The sequence below is a fragment of the Piliocolobus tephrosceles genome, chromosome 10, assembly GCF_002776525.5.
Source record: "Piliocolobus tephrosceles isolate RC106 chromosome 10, ASM277652v3, whole genome shotgun sequence".
Classification (NCBI taxonomy): Eukaryota; Metazoa; Chordata; class Mammalia; order Primates; family Cercopithecidae; genus Piliocolobus; species Piliocolobus tephrosceles.
In genome coordinates this window covers 41,082,817-41,097,197 of record NC_045443.1, presented here as the reverse complement: position 1 = coordinate 41,097,197, position 14,381 = coordinate 41,082,817, and the positions used below count along the sequence as shown (strand labels likewise).

At 35.6% G+C, this 14,381-nt stretch overlaps 1 protein-coding gene across 4 annotated transcripts in view; it reads right to left on the bottom strand.

Annotated features, from left to right (window-relative positions):
* Positions 1-14,381, bottom strand: part of TMEM117 (transmembrane protein 117) — a 562,924-nt gene that overhangs the window by 246,382 nt on the left and 302,161 nt on the right. The window lies entirely within an intron of this gene.

Here is a 14,381-nt window from a genome sequence, read left to right as displayed (position 1 = left end):
CAAGAAAACTATTTGGATGAATATCTAATTTTTGCCTCAAATACTCATAGACTTTAGAACTCAGAACTCATCAGGATGGAAAATTATGAGACAGTTTTACGGCAAAGCTCAAATTATCTACTTTGAGTCAAGATTATATTTTAAACTTTTGCATTTCTCAATACTTCTTTTTAGTCACTTATTTTAATAAATGGAACTATGATTTGCCTGCTCAAGACTGTCTTACCATCTTTTGAAAAGTATACCTAACATATAAGCATTCCTTAGAGAACACAAACTTTTTATGGTGTGTTTTCATCACATAATTCATGTAATTCATATTTTAATTTCTATAAGCAGAGAAAATTGTAAAATGACATAACACTAACATCAGGTATATTTATAATTCAGAGTGACCTATTTACAGCTGACCTTATTAAAAAAGGTTGCTATGTAAAATAGTGATTATACAGTCTTAGTATCAGTTCCTGTTTGGCTAAGCTTTGGAAGTGACACTACAGCAACAATAAAAAGATGTTAAAATTAGTAAAAAGTCTTCATTCAGAAAATCCAAATTGAGCACGATATTTTAAGATGTTCTAATGTATGAAACACTGTAATTTTTTAAATTAAGTAACACTAACAATATTAGCAGTCATAATTTCACATGTGTTATCTTTTATCTTACAGCGGTTCACAGTCATATCTTCTAAGTAGTAATTACTAAAAGTAAGCCAACCCCTGAGAAAATGACAACAATACCTACTAATGTTTAATAAGAAGTAAAGAATCAAATTAAAGCACATGAAGAATTGGGGGAGCAGGTCATTTGCTGGTGGGCAGTTAAATCAGAAGAAAGTTTATGTAGATGATACTTTCTTGCAACAGGCAAAATTATAAAAGGATTGTTCTTCATATTATGAACTGAAAGCGGGGGCTGGTAGTGCTTGTCCTGATAACTAGAGAGGGGAAAACTTAAATATTATCTGAGCCAAAGCCTGGGCATAGTAACATCTGTCAGCTTTTCCATCAAGGATGGTAGAATCTAGCCTTGGGAAAAGGGGAATTCACTGTGAGCATCAAAAGGAACCCAGAGTCAAAGCTGCTCTGTAAGTATCCCACAGCAAGTTCTAGACTTAACTCTGGAGGCTAGGTAACATTTATTGAGCACTTATATTGCCTTGTGCCAATGCATGGGCCCTTGGGGTGCTGCAACCCAAAAAGAAAGCCAACCCTCTTCATATCCATCTTACCCTCGTGCCTGCTTGTTGTATAGTCTTCCAGTACCAAAAGATTCTTCCTCTTGGTTTCTCCTCAACCTTAATATCTGATGAGTATGACCCCATTAATATCTGATTTTGACATATAATATGTCAAAATGTTCCCATGCCAAACTTCCTGGAATCACCTTAGAGAAACAGTCCCCATATTTTTCTGCATTTTAGAATCTCTAGGAATCTCTTGAACATTCCAACAATCCAGGCCACATGTAGACAAGTTAAACCATTATCCTCGAGTGAGACACAGGCATCAGAAGTCTTTGAAACTTTCCAGGTGATTCCAGTACGCAGACAAGTTTGGGAATCATAGCCTTATGAAATTCAGGTAAAAACTGATTAGAGCACCCAACTAAACAATAAGCTCTGTTCCCTAAATCTATATATAAACTGCTTAAGAGATTTATACATACTGACAGCTTAATGATATTTGTATTCATTTAAGATTTCCACAATGCATATTCATTAAGTGCCTACCTGCACACAATTCCCTGATGATAAACTAATGCTAGTAAGTGAGTCAATAAATACAGCATGAGCTTGAGGTCTCTCTGCATCCATGCTGGTATGGGCTAACCTGACTACTATAACAAGAATTTAATTAACACTTCAGTAAGTGTTACTATGAAAATGCTTTTTGCCTACTTGAGCCTTAAATGTTTGGGTGGAATTAGTGCTAAGCAGTAAAAGGATTCCAGTTGTTCTTATCAGCTATGATTAACATGCAGAGAGTCCTTGTCTCCCCTAAATTTTAGTGGACAGAACAGGGAGAACCAACCTTTTACAGGATGGATAAGTTTAAGGGTGTGATAGAGACATTACAAAATGGCAACTGCCCCAAACTCATGCCCTGTGCTGTGCTGTTCTTGCAATATTCATGTCATAGTCAGTTTCCAGATTAATGTACCCTGTTTTAAAAGTACAAAACAGGACTCCTTGTCAGATGACCAAGGGGCAGAATTTCCGCTGAAATTATATCCTACTTTGCATTAGTGATATTTTTGTTTAAAATCGAATTTTAATGCTTCTTTACAAGAAACAAGATCTCTGGTTCAACGCAGCTCCCCTCAACTCCTCACAGGCCCTTTTCCCTCATACCAGATGTTTCACACTTTTACTAGATCAGCCTGGCCTTGACAGTATTTGAATTTGCAATGCTAGTATTTATTATTTATGCAAGTTTAACAGAGAAAGCCACTGTCACTCATTAAAACCTCACCACAACTGATGACTTAAGCTACTGAAACATGGTTGGTAAGATCTCAACACACCAAAAGGCATTGCAGAACAAATTCTACACAGCATGACCATTTGCCAAACCAGCAAGTCTATGGAGGGGCTGGCTGGAACAAGACTATTGAGAGGATTAATAAGAGCAAGTTAACTTCAAATGCAATGGTATTTTGAGTCAATTTTTATCATATTTAATACAGTCTAATGTTTACTCCTTACTAATTTGTTATGACTTTACATGTGTTTCATATATATTTATTAAGTGAATAGATTCATGAAGAAATAAGAGAGACCCTCAGTGGAGTTTTGGAATACTAAAGGCCTATAATTTTGTAACATCAAAATTTGATAAAATATTATAAAACTATGTATACAAACAGCTTATTTCATGAGTTTTGTTATCTCAAAATGTTTGTTGCAAAAAGGTGACTGAACGGAGGCAAAAAGATGATTATCTTAGGAAATATTTGGACAAAAATAGTAGCAAAAATAAATCTGGACTATTCCTCATTTAGTTGAATAAGCTCTGCACTTCACAAATCCCTTGACACCAGAGAAAACCTTTACTCAAAGATATTATGGTCTACAGAAATAGTCAACTGAAGGTGTCACCAATTTTAGAAAGATAGCAATGGCATAACAATAGAGACTTGTAAGGCTAAGAAAGTAAAGTATGCAAAAGTACCAGGAATAATTATTCTGCTAATTTTTTTTTAAAAAATCATATAATCAAAACAAGGGGTTTTTAGATATATAGCAAATTGTTTGGGGGAAAACTGGTTCGCTTTGCTAATTTTTTATTTAAGTAAAATAAAATGCCTGCATTTTTTTTCAAACCTGCAATTTAGATTTGCCAAAAATCTTCCTTCAAATTGATTGTTCGTTCACATTGAAAATGCCAAAGAGAAATTAGGATAATTACAACATAAGAAAAAAAGCACTTGGGTTTTATAAATTATTAGGTTTCATTTTTCTTCAGTAGCTACAGGTTCATAGTATTTTTATGATGTATTTTAAAACCTTTACAAGAGGTGCTATTCTTTCAATGAAAACAGATGGCTTCTCTCTAGGTTTTCTGTTTCATCTCACCCACTTGACTCATAGGCATTACTTCTCATATATCCTCTGGTCAGCAGTCAAGAACAATTTGGAATTCTTAATGTGGCCCATGTGGTGTCCTATTTTCTTTTTGTGAGTCCTTGTCTATAGCATTTAAGAAACTGTTGATGTGGACTTTATCTTCTGTTTTAACTGATATCTTTGGAAATGGCAGAGATATTTATTTGATCTTACACCTAACCGGTAATTTCTACTGCTGTTGCATGCTTAATTGACTCCTTATGCAATATCATGTTCCAAAAGCTACTTAAGATGTTTCACTGAGCAATTTGGTAGACTAGTGAAGGACTGTGGAGGCAGGTCCAGGTCTGAGATAAAGCTTAATATATTTTGTCAGCCAGGGAAAAAAGAAGTTATTTATTTCCTAATCAGCTTTCAGATATATAAGAGAAGAATATATCCCAAAGATAGTTTAAGGAAAACTCTTACTTAACCATTTCTTATCAAATATTATACTCCCTGTGTTCACTCAAATACTTTAATCTCTTAAAACATAATGGAGTTTTTATGAAGCAACAACAATAAAGCATAAATACAAGGTATTTCACTGCTATAAATCTCTTTCTGATGTTTAACTAAATATGGTTAAAACACATTTAACTAAAAACGTGGCATACTCTATGAATATAAAAAAACTGTACTGCTCTAAAAATCCGTGGAGAAAACAATTGCTAAAGAACAGCAATTTCATACAAACACTTAGCACTTAAGTAACCAGGAATTGCAGTATCTGTCTTAAAACAATAATAAGATAAAACTTATTCCTTTACTTTCTTCCCATTCCAGAAATAAGATGCTTTCCACCATCTTTATCAAAAGGGAATAGAAATATAGGAATTTAAGAATTTTCTAAAGTTGAAAAGCAACAGTTTGGCTGAGATATGGTGGTTATATCATTTCATGCCTAAAAAGATATCACTTTCCCCATCTGATGACAAAATTCGACAAATTGACATGTAAGCAGAAAAAAAATTGAACCAAAATCTATGCCTATATGCCATATTGGATTAAGATCTACTATAAAATATTTGCAAGAAAATTATTCAGTTTGTCAGAATACTATAGTATGTGAAGGCAATAAAAACTTTGGAACCAGACTGCCTGGGTTATATTCCAAGTTCTGCCATTCATGCTGCTGCTATCTGTGTGACTTTGGGCAAGGGCAAGACACTTAACCTCTCTAAAGCTTCAGTGTCTCTATCTGTTTCAACGTTTTTATGAATGGAAAATCAGTATGTATCTGATATAAAGTTAATGATACAATAAAATGAATACTCATTAATATTAGCTGAGATTAGAACTTGAAATATGAAGCTATGTGCTTCTTTTGTAGTACTTCTGGAATTAGTTGAATGACACCTCTGATCATTTCTTTTACCTTTACCCTGATCATTTCTTTTACCTTTAGTTAGCACCTCCTGTAGGCCCAGCATGATTCTAAAATATGTATGTGTGTGTGTGTATGCACTATTCTAAATATATATTTATATTATATATACTTTAGAATACTTAGAATTATATATTTATATATTATATATATTTATATAAATATATATTATATTTATACATAAACATTATTCTAAATATGTGTATTTAGAATAGTTCTTGGCCCACAAGAGGCACTAAATAAAGGTGAAAGAAATGTTAAGAGAGCCATCCAACTCCTTCTAAACGTACTACAAAAAAGCACACAGCTTCTTTTTTCAATCTCTAATATAAGCCTATATTAACAGCTAGCACAGATTTCATTATATCATTGACTTTCAAAGAGGAAAAAAATCAAGTATTAATGCCTCCTGGGCTTTATTCAAACTTCTTCAGGTAAGTGGTGGATAAATAGTGCTTTAAAAGATGTGGAACTTTATGTTAGAAAAATCATAAAGAATATGTGGACAAAGGAGGCACCCACCTAAATAAACTAAGTAATAGAAATAAAGTATAATGGAATTGGAAGAAGCTGAAACTAAGTTGGGGATGAAAAAGATGAAAAATGAGTATCCCCTGTCTCTGGTGGGAATGTCTTTCTGTAAGAGATGTCCTCAGTTTTTTCATATCTTAATGAAGTTCAATTCAATACCTAGGTGAATTTTCCTAGGTGTCTTTCATATTCTTAGTGAATATGAATATAAAATTTATATTCCATAAATTTTTAATAAATATAAATTGCATACAATATACCTATCACATACTATGGAATTATTTGATATTTTGATAGGCATTGACATTAGGAGACTTACAGTGAAAGCCAGAATTTGTGCCTCTCTTCTTAAATATCTATACATTATAGTACAATCTTTTTTACCCAGAAATCCTTTTTTATTCTATTTGTATTTTTATTTTTTTAATTCCAAAAGTCCCGAAAATTAAAAGACTCTTGATCATCACTTATGATGCTATCTGAACACAGGAAGTTAGACTCTCCTGCCTTATTAATTTTTTAGTGGGAACTTATTATTTTGAAGGAACATGAAACACAGAGCTAAAATATTTATAGAGACATTAAAATATTTATACATGCAAAAGCAAAATGACCACATTTACTTCCCTCTAAACTTCCTAATGAGCAAAAAGGAAATGTAAAAAATAATTTCCCTTTTATGCTCTTTGCTTCAATCAAATGACCAAACAAACTGATTTTTTTTTGGCAAGTATGGATGCCATTAAATCTGCTGTCCTTGGGTTTTGTCTGTGTGATGGTCCATGTTGGTGCCCCACTCACATCCTCTTGACCTACTGGAGCACTCCATTCCCCAAGAGCACAGGCCCAGGAGATCTGGCTGAGGGCAGACTTTATGTGACACCATATAACTATATCTTTGCTTGCCTCCTTCTCTTTCTCTCTCCCGTTTCTCTCTTCTCTTACAGATTCTCCAAGAGTACATCCTCTTTAAATCTTATGCTCCTAAATCCCTGATGCATGCTTTTTTTCCTCAGAGAACCTCACATAACATGAAATCTTTATAGAAAGATAGCATATTAATTAAATGCTTGATCCAGTTTGCATTTTCACTGTATAAGTAATGAAATGGAACATACCATTTCTTTCATATTAAATGTATCGAATATGAGGTTAACTAATCAGGGGTAGGTTGAGGTCAAAATGATTCCAATGAACAGGTGGAGAAAGACAGCAAAAGAGAAAGACCCAGAGGAATGTTTGGCTCTTAGGTCTAGCTCCCACGGCTAAATACCTGATTTGCACCCTTCCATTTCTCATATACATGTGTTTAATAAGTTTGCTCACTCTGGTCTTCTATTCTAAGTTTCATTTAAATTTTTTTTCTATTATGAAGTTCAATAAAGCTGTTATTGCTACTTTATTTCAAGTGCTAAATCAAATTCAATTATGCTTTTTATTCTGTCATTTTGAAACATCAGTAGAAGAGAAATAATTAGAAAATTGGCACTGATTATAATACGAATTGTCAAACTCAATTCCAGACAGAATAACAAGCTAGATGTTGGTTATATTCCACGTTATTGTTCAGTCACACACTCAGTGTTTGCGAAATAGTCCACAAAATAGTGACATGTATAAACTAGAAAATTTTGAACTAAACTATTTTTAACTTGATAAAATGAAAATAGCACAAACAGTTAAACTCCTTTCCTAAATAAGTGTGCAATAAGCATAAAATGACAATTAAAATTTGCCACATTTTAGGTTGCATGTTTATATAATTATAGATTTTATTTCATATTATCTATATTTAAACTAGAAGGAATACTTTAAGCTCGAACACTGCAGAAATATTTCCTCCCTCTATTCTGTTCTAGATTTGTAAATAAATATTAACCCTTGATGCAATGGTATTACTCTCAAGTATATACCACTCTTTAATTCTCTCGGTCTACTGAAATTTAACCAATTTTCTGTCTTATGTAGTAATCTCTGCTTGTTCACATGACTCAAGAGACATATCTCAACACAGCTTCTTTCTATCCCAGACCTGGGAGCAACACGGTGCCACTTAGAGCAGTAATGACCATTCAAAGAATGCACTGGCAGGATCTGCGGAGCTCAATCTTTTCTTTATACCCTTTGCCACTTATACTCAAGAATGACATCACCATTTTGGGAGAATAACACCGACAATTCATCACTTCCATTCAAGAGTGTTCACAAGCATGTGTCCTTGTGGTTCTGGAAACAAATTTAGTGTGGAAAAAGTGATAGCCTGGTTGAGGTGGGGTAGGGAGAGGAGCAAAGCAGGGTTAATATATATGATACCCTGAACAATACAGCTGACCTCCTTCCACCTTGCTAGGATTCTAGAATGCTCATTTTACAATAATAAGTCACAAAACTGAACTAGAAAAAAAGAAATGAAACTGTGCTTATGTGCTGTTATGATCTATCTATTTATTCTTTAAATAAATATTTCTTGAGCACCTATTTTATGCCTGGTTCTGTGTTCGGTGTTAACTATTATAAAGAGTCTTTTGAAGCAAATATAATAGCAGTATAAATATTAATTATAAAATCTCTGAAAAAATACAAAATGTATGAAAAATAAGAAAGCAAAATTTGTCACTCAAATATTTAAACAGATATTGTAGTACTTATACATAAAATAGGCACAGTTAAAATAGAAGGGTAAAATATATTTCTAAAAAATGCCTTTTTTTCTAAAATCATATCCTTGCTAGATCCTCAGTAGAGAGAAATAATTAAGCAACAATTATAACTTATTTCTTACTATATTCCAACTACCAAGGCTATGTTTTATTAATCCAAAAGCATTTTTAATGGTTAAGTTTGTCTGGCTCTAACAAACTCCAAGTTTCAAGAGGAAAAAAAGTCTGTTAAAACCACAAATAATTTTACAAACAGAAGGTCACTATGAATGCCTTAAATAAAAGTAAAGCAAGTTACTGAAACTTGGGCAATGGAACAGAACAGAGCCCTCAGAAATAATATCACACATCTACAACCATCTGATCTTGGAACAAACTTGACAAAAACAAGAAATGGAGAAAAGATTCCCTATTTAATAAATGGTGCTGGGAAAACTGGCTTGCCATAAGTAGAAAGCTGAAACTGGATCCCTTCCTTACATCTTATGCAAAAATTAATTCAAGATGGATTAGAGACTTAAATGTTAGACCTAATACCCTAAAAACCCTAGAAGAAAACCTAGGCAATACCATTCAGGACATAGGCATGGGCAAGGATGTCATGTCTAAAGCACCAAAAGCAATGGCAACAAAAGCCAAAAATGACAAATGGAATCTAATTAAACTAAAGAGCTTCTGCACAGCAAAAGAAACTACCATCAGAGTGAACAGGCAACCTGCAGAATGGGAGAAAATTTTTGCAATCTACTCATCTGACAAAGGGCTAATATCCAGAACCTACAAAGAACTCAAACAAATTTACAAGAAAAAAATAAACAACCCCATCAAAAAGTGGGCAAAGGATATGAACAGACACTTCTCAAAAGAAGACATTTATGCAGCCAACAGACACGTGAAAAAATGCTCATCATCACTGGCCATCAGAGAAATGCAAATCAAAACCACAATGAGATACCATCTCACACCAGTTAGGATGGTGATCATTAAAGTCAGGAAACAACAGGTGCTGGAGAGGATGTGGAGAAATAGGAACAATTTTACACTGTTGGTGGGACTGTAAACTAGTTCAACCATTGTGGAAGACAGTGTAGCAATTCCTCGAGGATCTAGAACTAGAAATACCTTTTGACCCAGTCATCCCATTACTGGGTATATACCCAAAGGATTATAAATCATGCTGCTGTAAAGACACACGTACACATATGTTTATTGCGGCACTATTCACCATAGCAAAGACTTGGAACCAACCCAAATGTCCATCAATGACAGACTGGATTAAGAATAAGTGGCACATATACACCATGGAATACTCTGCAGCGATAAAAAAGGATGAGTTCATGTCCTTTGTAGGGACATAGATGAAGCTGGAAACCATCGTTTTCAGCAAACTATCGCAAGAAAAGAAAACCAAACATCGCATGTTCTCACTCATAGGTGGGAACTGAACAACGAGAACACTTGGACACAGGAAGGGGAACATTGCCACACCGGGGCCTGTTGTGGGGTGTGGGGAGTGGGGAGGGATGGCATTAGGAGATATACCTAACGTAAATGACGTGTTAATGGGTGCAGCACACCAACATGGCACATGTATACATATGTAACAAACCTGCACGTTGTGCACATGTACCCTAGAACATAAAGCATAATTTAAAAAAAAAAGAAAACACCACATAAAAATTGTGGAATGCCACCAAAACAGTAACTAGAGAGAAATGTATTGTTTCAAATTCATATATCATATTTGTGTCAAATTTAAGATGTCAAAAGTTATAAGATACATTGTTTTATGGCCGCTAAGAAATAAAAGTGCTGCTGATTAAATATGAAAATAAATAAATAAATAAATAAATAAATAAATAAAAGTAAAGCCAACTGGCAAACAACTAAATTTATTTTTTCCTGTTTTATGTGTCTACAACATTCATGGTAAAGCCTTTGCTAGTAGTGGCACATATATATAAATTCTGATAGATAATCCGAGTGCTAATATGTTAAAGCCAAGCAATGTCCTGTGACTATTAGGAGTTGATATACACAGTATATGGTTTTCAGGATGAAGGATGCTTTATGATGACTTCAATGTTCAGTGTTGGCTAACAGAATTGTGTTTTGTTTTTTGTTTTTTTTTTCTTGAGACAGAGTCTCGCTCTCTTGCCCAGGCTGGAGTGCAGTGGCACAGTCTCCGCTCACTGCAACCTCCGCCTCCCACATTCAAGCCTTTCTGCTGCCTCAGCCTCCTAAGTAGCTGGGATTGCAGGCATGTGCCACCACACCTGACTAATTTTTGTATTTTTAGTAGAAACGGGGTTTCATCATGTTGGCCAGGCTGGTGAACTCCTGACCCCAAGTGATCCATCTGTCTCAGCCTTCCAAAGTGCTGGGATTACAGGTGTGAGCCACTGCGCCAGGCCCAGAATTGTCTTCTTAGGTCATGGCTCGGTTTTATCTTATCTGTACACCTCACCCCAACAAGAACCTCAAACCTAGAGTCTGATGTCCTGATTCTATTGTGAGTCATACCATTCACTGCTATAAGATGGAAGCAACTAGGACAGGATGTACCAGGGGCTAGAACAGGGAATTATTAGGTATAGGTCAGCATAAAGTGCTTCTTCTCTCTGGTATTAAGGGCAGAAGCAAGTGCCATCATGATGTCCTCGGAATCCCCTGCCACCTTAGACTTCATCAGAAGCTGAAGCAGCAATGGCAAAACTGGGGCAATGTGCTATGGAACTGGCCAACACTCCTCCAGCTTCTGACTTAATGGCACAGTGCATGGGCACATAGGTGGATACCTGGAAACGGTGTCTCATGAGACACCCCATGTTGTTTTATTTACATCTTCATGACAGAGCTTTTCTCTGCTCCTGCCCATAGCAAAGACCCAGCTCAATGCGGATTACATCGCTCAGCACTTTACGTATTTCTTACATATTAACTTATTTTAAAAACCTATTTGACAAAAGAATTTGCACCCTTAATCTTGACATACATCTCTTGTCCTCTGTATGGGGAGTACCACAGAGCCAGGAAAAGTCAGAACTGCCTAGGAAATTGGACCCAGTAGAACTTGAAGCTCTGTAATGTGAGGGTCAAAGACACTTCTCATATTGGTTGACGCCATCCTTATCTTTGGATCACATCAATACTGATATGCCTTTTAAAACTATGAAAAAGCTTTGAATTCTTTCCATAAAAGAAAAATCCTCCATTTCAGAAATATATAAAAGACACACTTTGATTGTTAACTTAAATAGTTGCTTTTCCATGATAGTCACTCTCATCATTGATATTCATTTCATGATGAGAATTCTATAGACAGACAAAGGTCAAGGCTACCTTAAACTTCTCTCATGAGGGAAAATATTATTTTTTAAATGTTATCAATATACACATATGTAGACATATAAATATTTATACAGAAACACACAGCCCAGTCAGTGAATAGAAATGGGAATAGAAATGATGTGCTCTGGGAATCCTCCCTATGTGACTGTATTTTAAAATCAGGAGCGCTTGGTATTTCCTTTGCTATTTCTATCCCTGTGTCTAATGGGGAAAGGTCAATGTTTCATATAACATAGCATAAAGAGACTTTGGATTCTCTTCCAGCTTACAGAAAGGTCCCACGGGGTTAGATGACTTAAGATCACATTGTGGAGTTCAACCTAGAATACTGTTTGCTTGACTCTCAATCCAGTCTTAGTTTTGTGATGTAGCAGTAATCTTTTATATAGAAAACAGTGAAGTTATCAGTTTAGCCACTAGAAATATAAGGCATTAAAATAGTAAAATTAGAAGAAACTATGAAGGTCAGCCAGATCTTGGAAGGAGACAAATATCACAGGCTGAACTGTGGAATTATTTGTACTCCCCTTAGCCAGATGAGAGGAGCAGACAAGTGCAGAGTAGAAATCCACCCAGGAAGGGTTAAAGGTCTTTGGTCAAAACTCTACCATGCATTTTCCTCCTAAGGCTGCTGTAGCAATTGGACCCCTCCTTATGGTTAAAAAAGAAAAAATGCTAATTTAAAAAACAATAATAATGAACCAATAAATAGAGGCAGAGCTGTTTATGGTATAGAAAGAAATGGCTGGTGAGGAATTGGATAGAATTGGGTTATAAACAAACAATGTTGTCATAGTAGAAAAGAAAATGATTTATGTAATAAATGGCTGGCATGAGCCTGCAAACTCCAGAGTGAGCTCCTAGGTCCTGCTGGTTCATTGTTTTTCCTCTAACTTTTGTCAGGTCACTATGAGACAACAGTCAGGAAGCAATGTACCATATCATCTTAGTCTGCTGAAGCACTGGCGATTGAAAGAAACTCCAGACACTCTGGACCCCAGGCCTGGTATAAAGTGGGCTGCTCCCACTTACGGGGCTCAGGAAGTCTAGGCATCCTGAATCTTGGATCAATGGCTTGCCCTTGCCATCACCTCAAAGGACTGAGCCCAAGCTAAAGGGATGAAGGGCCCTGCAATGTGCACAATGAAGCGCTTCTGTCTACCTCATATTTTAGCATTTTAAGTCACATCACAGGGCCACACATTTAAGCTTTACAGAAAATATGTAACACAGGAAGGAACTGTTAACCCTATTTGATAAATCTGCAGACTGAGCCTCAGAGAACTGTTTATTATTTGTGGAAGGTCGAACCATAGGTGGTCAGGTCAGATAATTCAAATTCCTGGACTCTTAATCTAGTTACCTTTTCCATCTTATTAAGCAGATTCACCATAAAGTGGTGTCGAAATCATAATGCACAATTAATATCGAAAAAAATTTTTAAACATCCCCTCAAATTTCAAGGAAATCACGTTTTTCAAAGTTTATGTATCTGCTCCTAAAAAGCTTCTTCCAATGGAAAAAAATAAATTTTTATTTGAGACAGTCTCACTCTGTCCCCCAGGCCGGAGTGCTGTGGTGCGATCTCGGCTCACTGTAAGCTCCGCCTCCCGGGTTTACGCCATTCTCCTGCCTCAGCCTCCCGAGTAGCTGGGAGTACAGGCACCCGCCACCTCGCCCGGCTAATTTTTTGTATTTTTAGTAGAGACGGGGTTTCACTGTGTTAGCCAGGATGGTCTCGATCTCCTGACCTCGTGATCTGCCTGTCTCGGCCTCCCAAAGTGCTGGGACTACAGGCTTGAGCCACCGCGCCCGGCCAGGAAAAAAGACATTTTTCACATGAGGCAGCCTGGTCTCAATGTCTAACTTACTCTAATTGCTATTTCTAGAGATGACAAATAAATCATTTTTCAAGTTTATATTTTAAAGTTAATGGAATAGGATCCATCTAGTAATCTGTTAACATTCTAAAAATCAACAGAGGTAGGTGGAGGCTCAAAAACAGGCCCTACAAACCCTTTCGTGGTTACGTGATACTCTTCCCGGATGTTCTCAGTAGGAGCAGTTAAGCTACAACTGCTTCCTGATCCCAGAAAGCACCTGTTCCAGGTAAGAACCAATCAATAGAAATGGCAGAAACTCTTTTGTTCCTACCTACAATATCTGGGACATATCTGCAGGGACATGTCCACAGCAAGTCTTGTTTCGGTCAGGCATTATCTGCCTTCAGGTATATCTCCTCATTTTCAAGTGAATAGACTGACAAAGGCAATTAGAATCAACTGCATTTATGAACGATGTTAATGAAGTGCTCCATTTTTATGGGAGTTACACTCTTTGCATTTTGTGAGTCTCTCATAAATGTATAGAACCCAGAGCCTTCTAGCAACATGCTATCTTTAAATTTTAACCCAATAATTAAAAACAGAAGATACTTTCTTGACAGATGAGCTCAGCAGAAGACATGTTTGTCTGTTTGTTCCAAGCTTTTAGTAATGAGGAGTAAGAAAATACAAAAGAGATTAAAAGAGGCAATACTCAGAACTCAGTTACTATTATATTAGTAACTTCAATGAGGAAAATAAATATAGAAAACTATTTCTTAAATTGTTAAAAAAAAAATTTCATATGCTCTTCTGAGACAGGACAGACTACATTCCTTACCTGAAAATTGTACATGCCTTTTAAAAAAGCCAAAATTATTTAGACAAACAAAATTATTTATAATTTCACAGGGAGAATTTCTATTAATGTTATGACTGTATATGTTTATATGCTCAAACATACATGTGTGTTTAGATAGATAGATAGATAGATAGATAGATAGATAGATAGATAGATAGA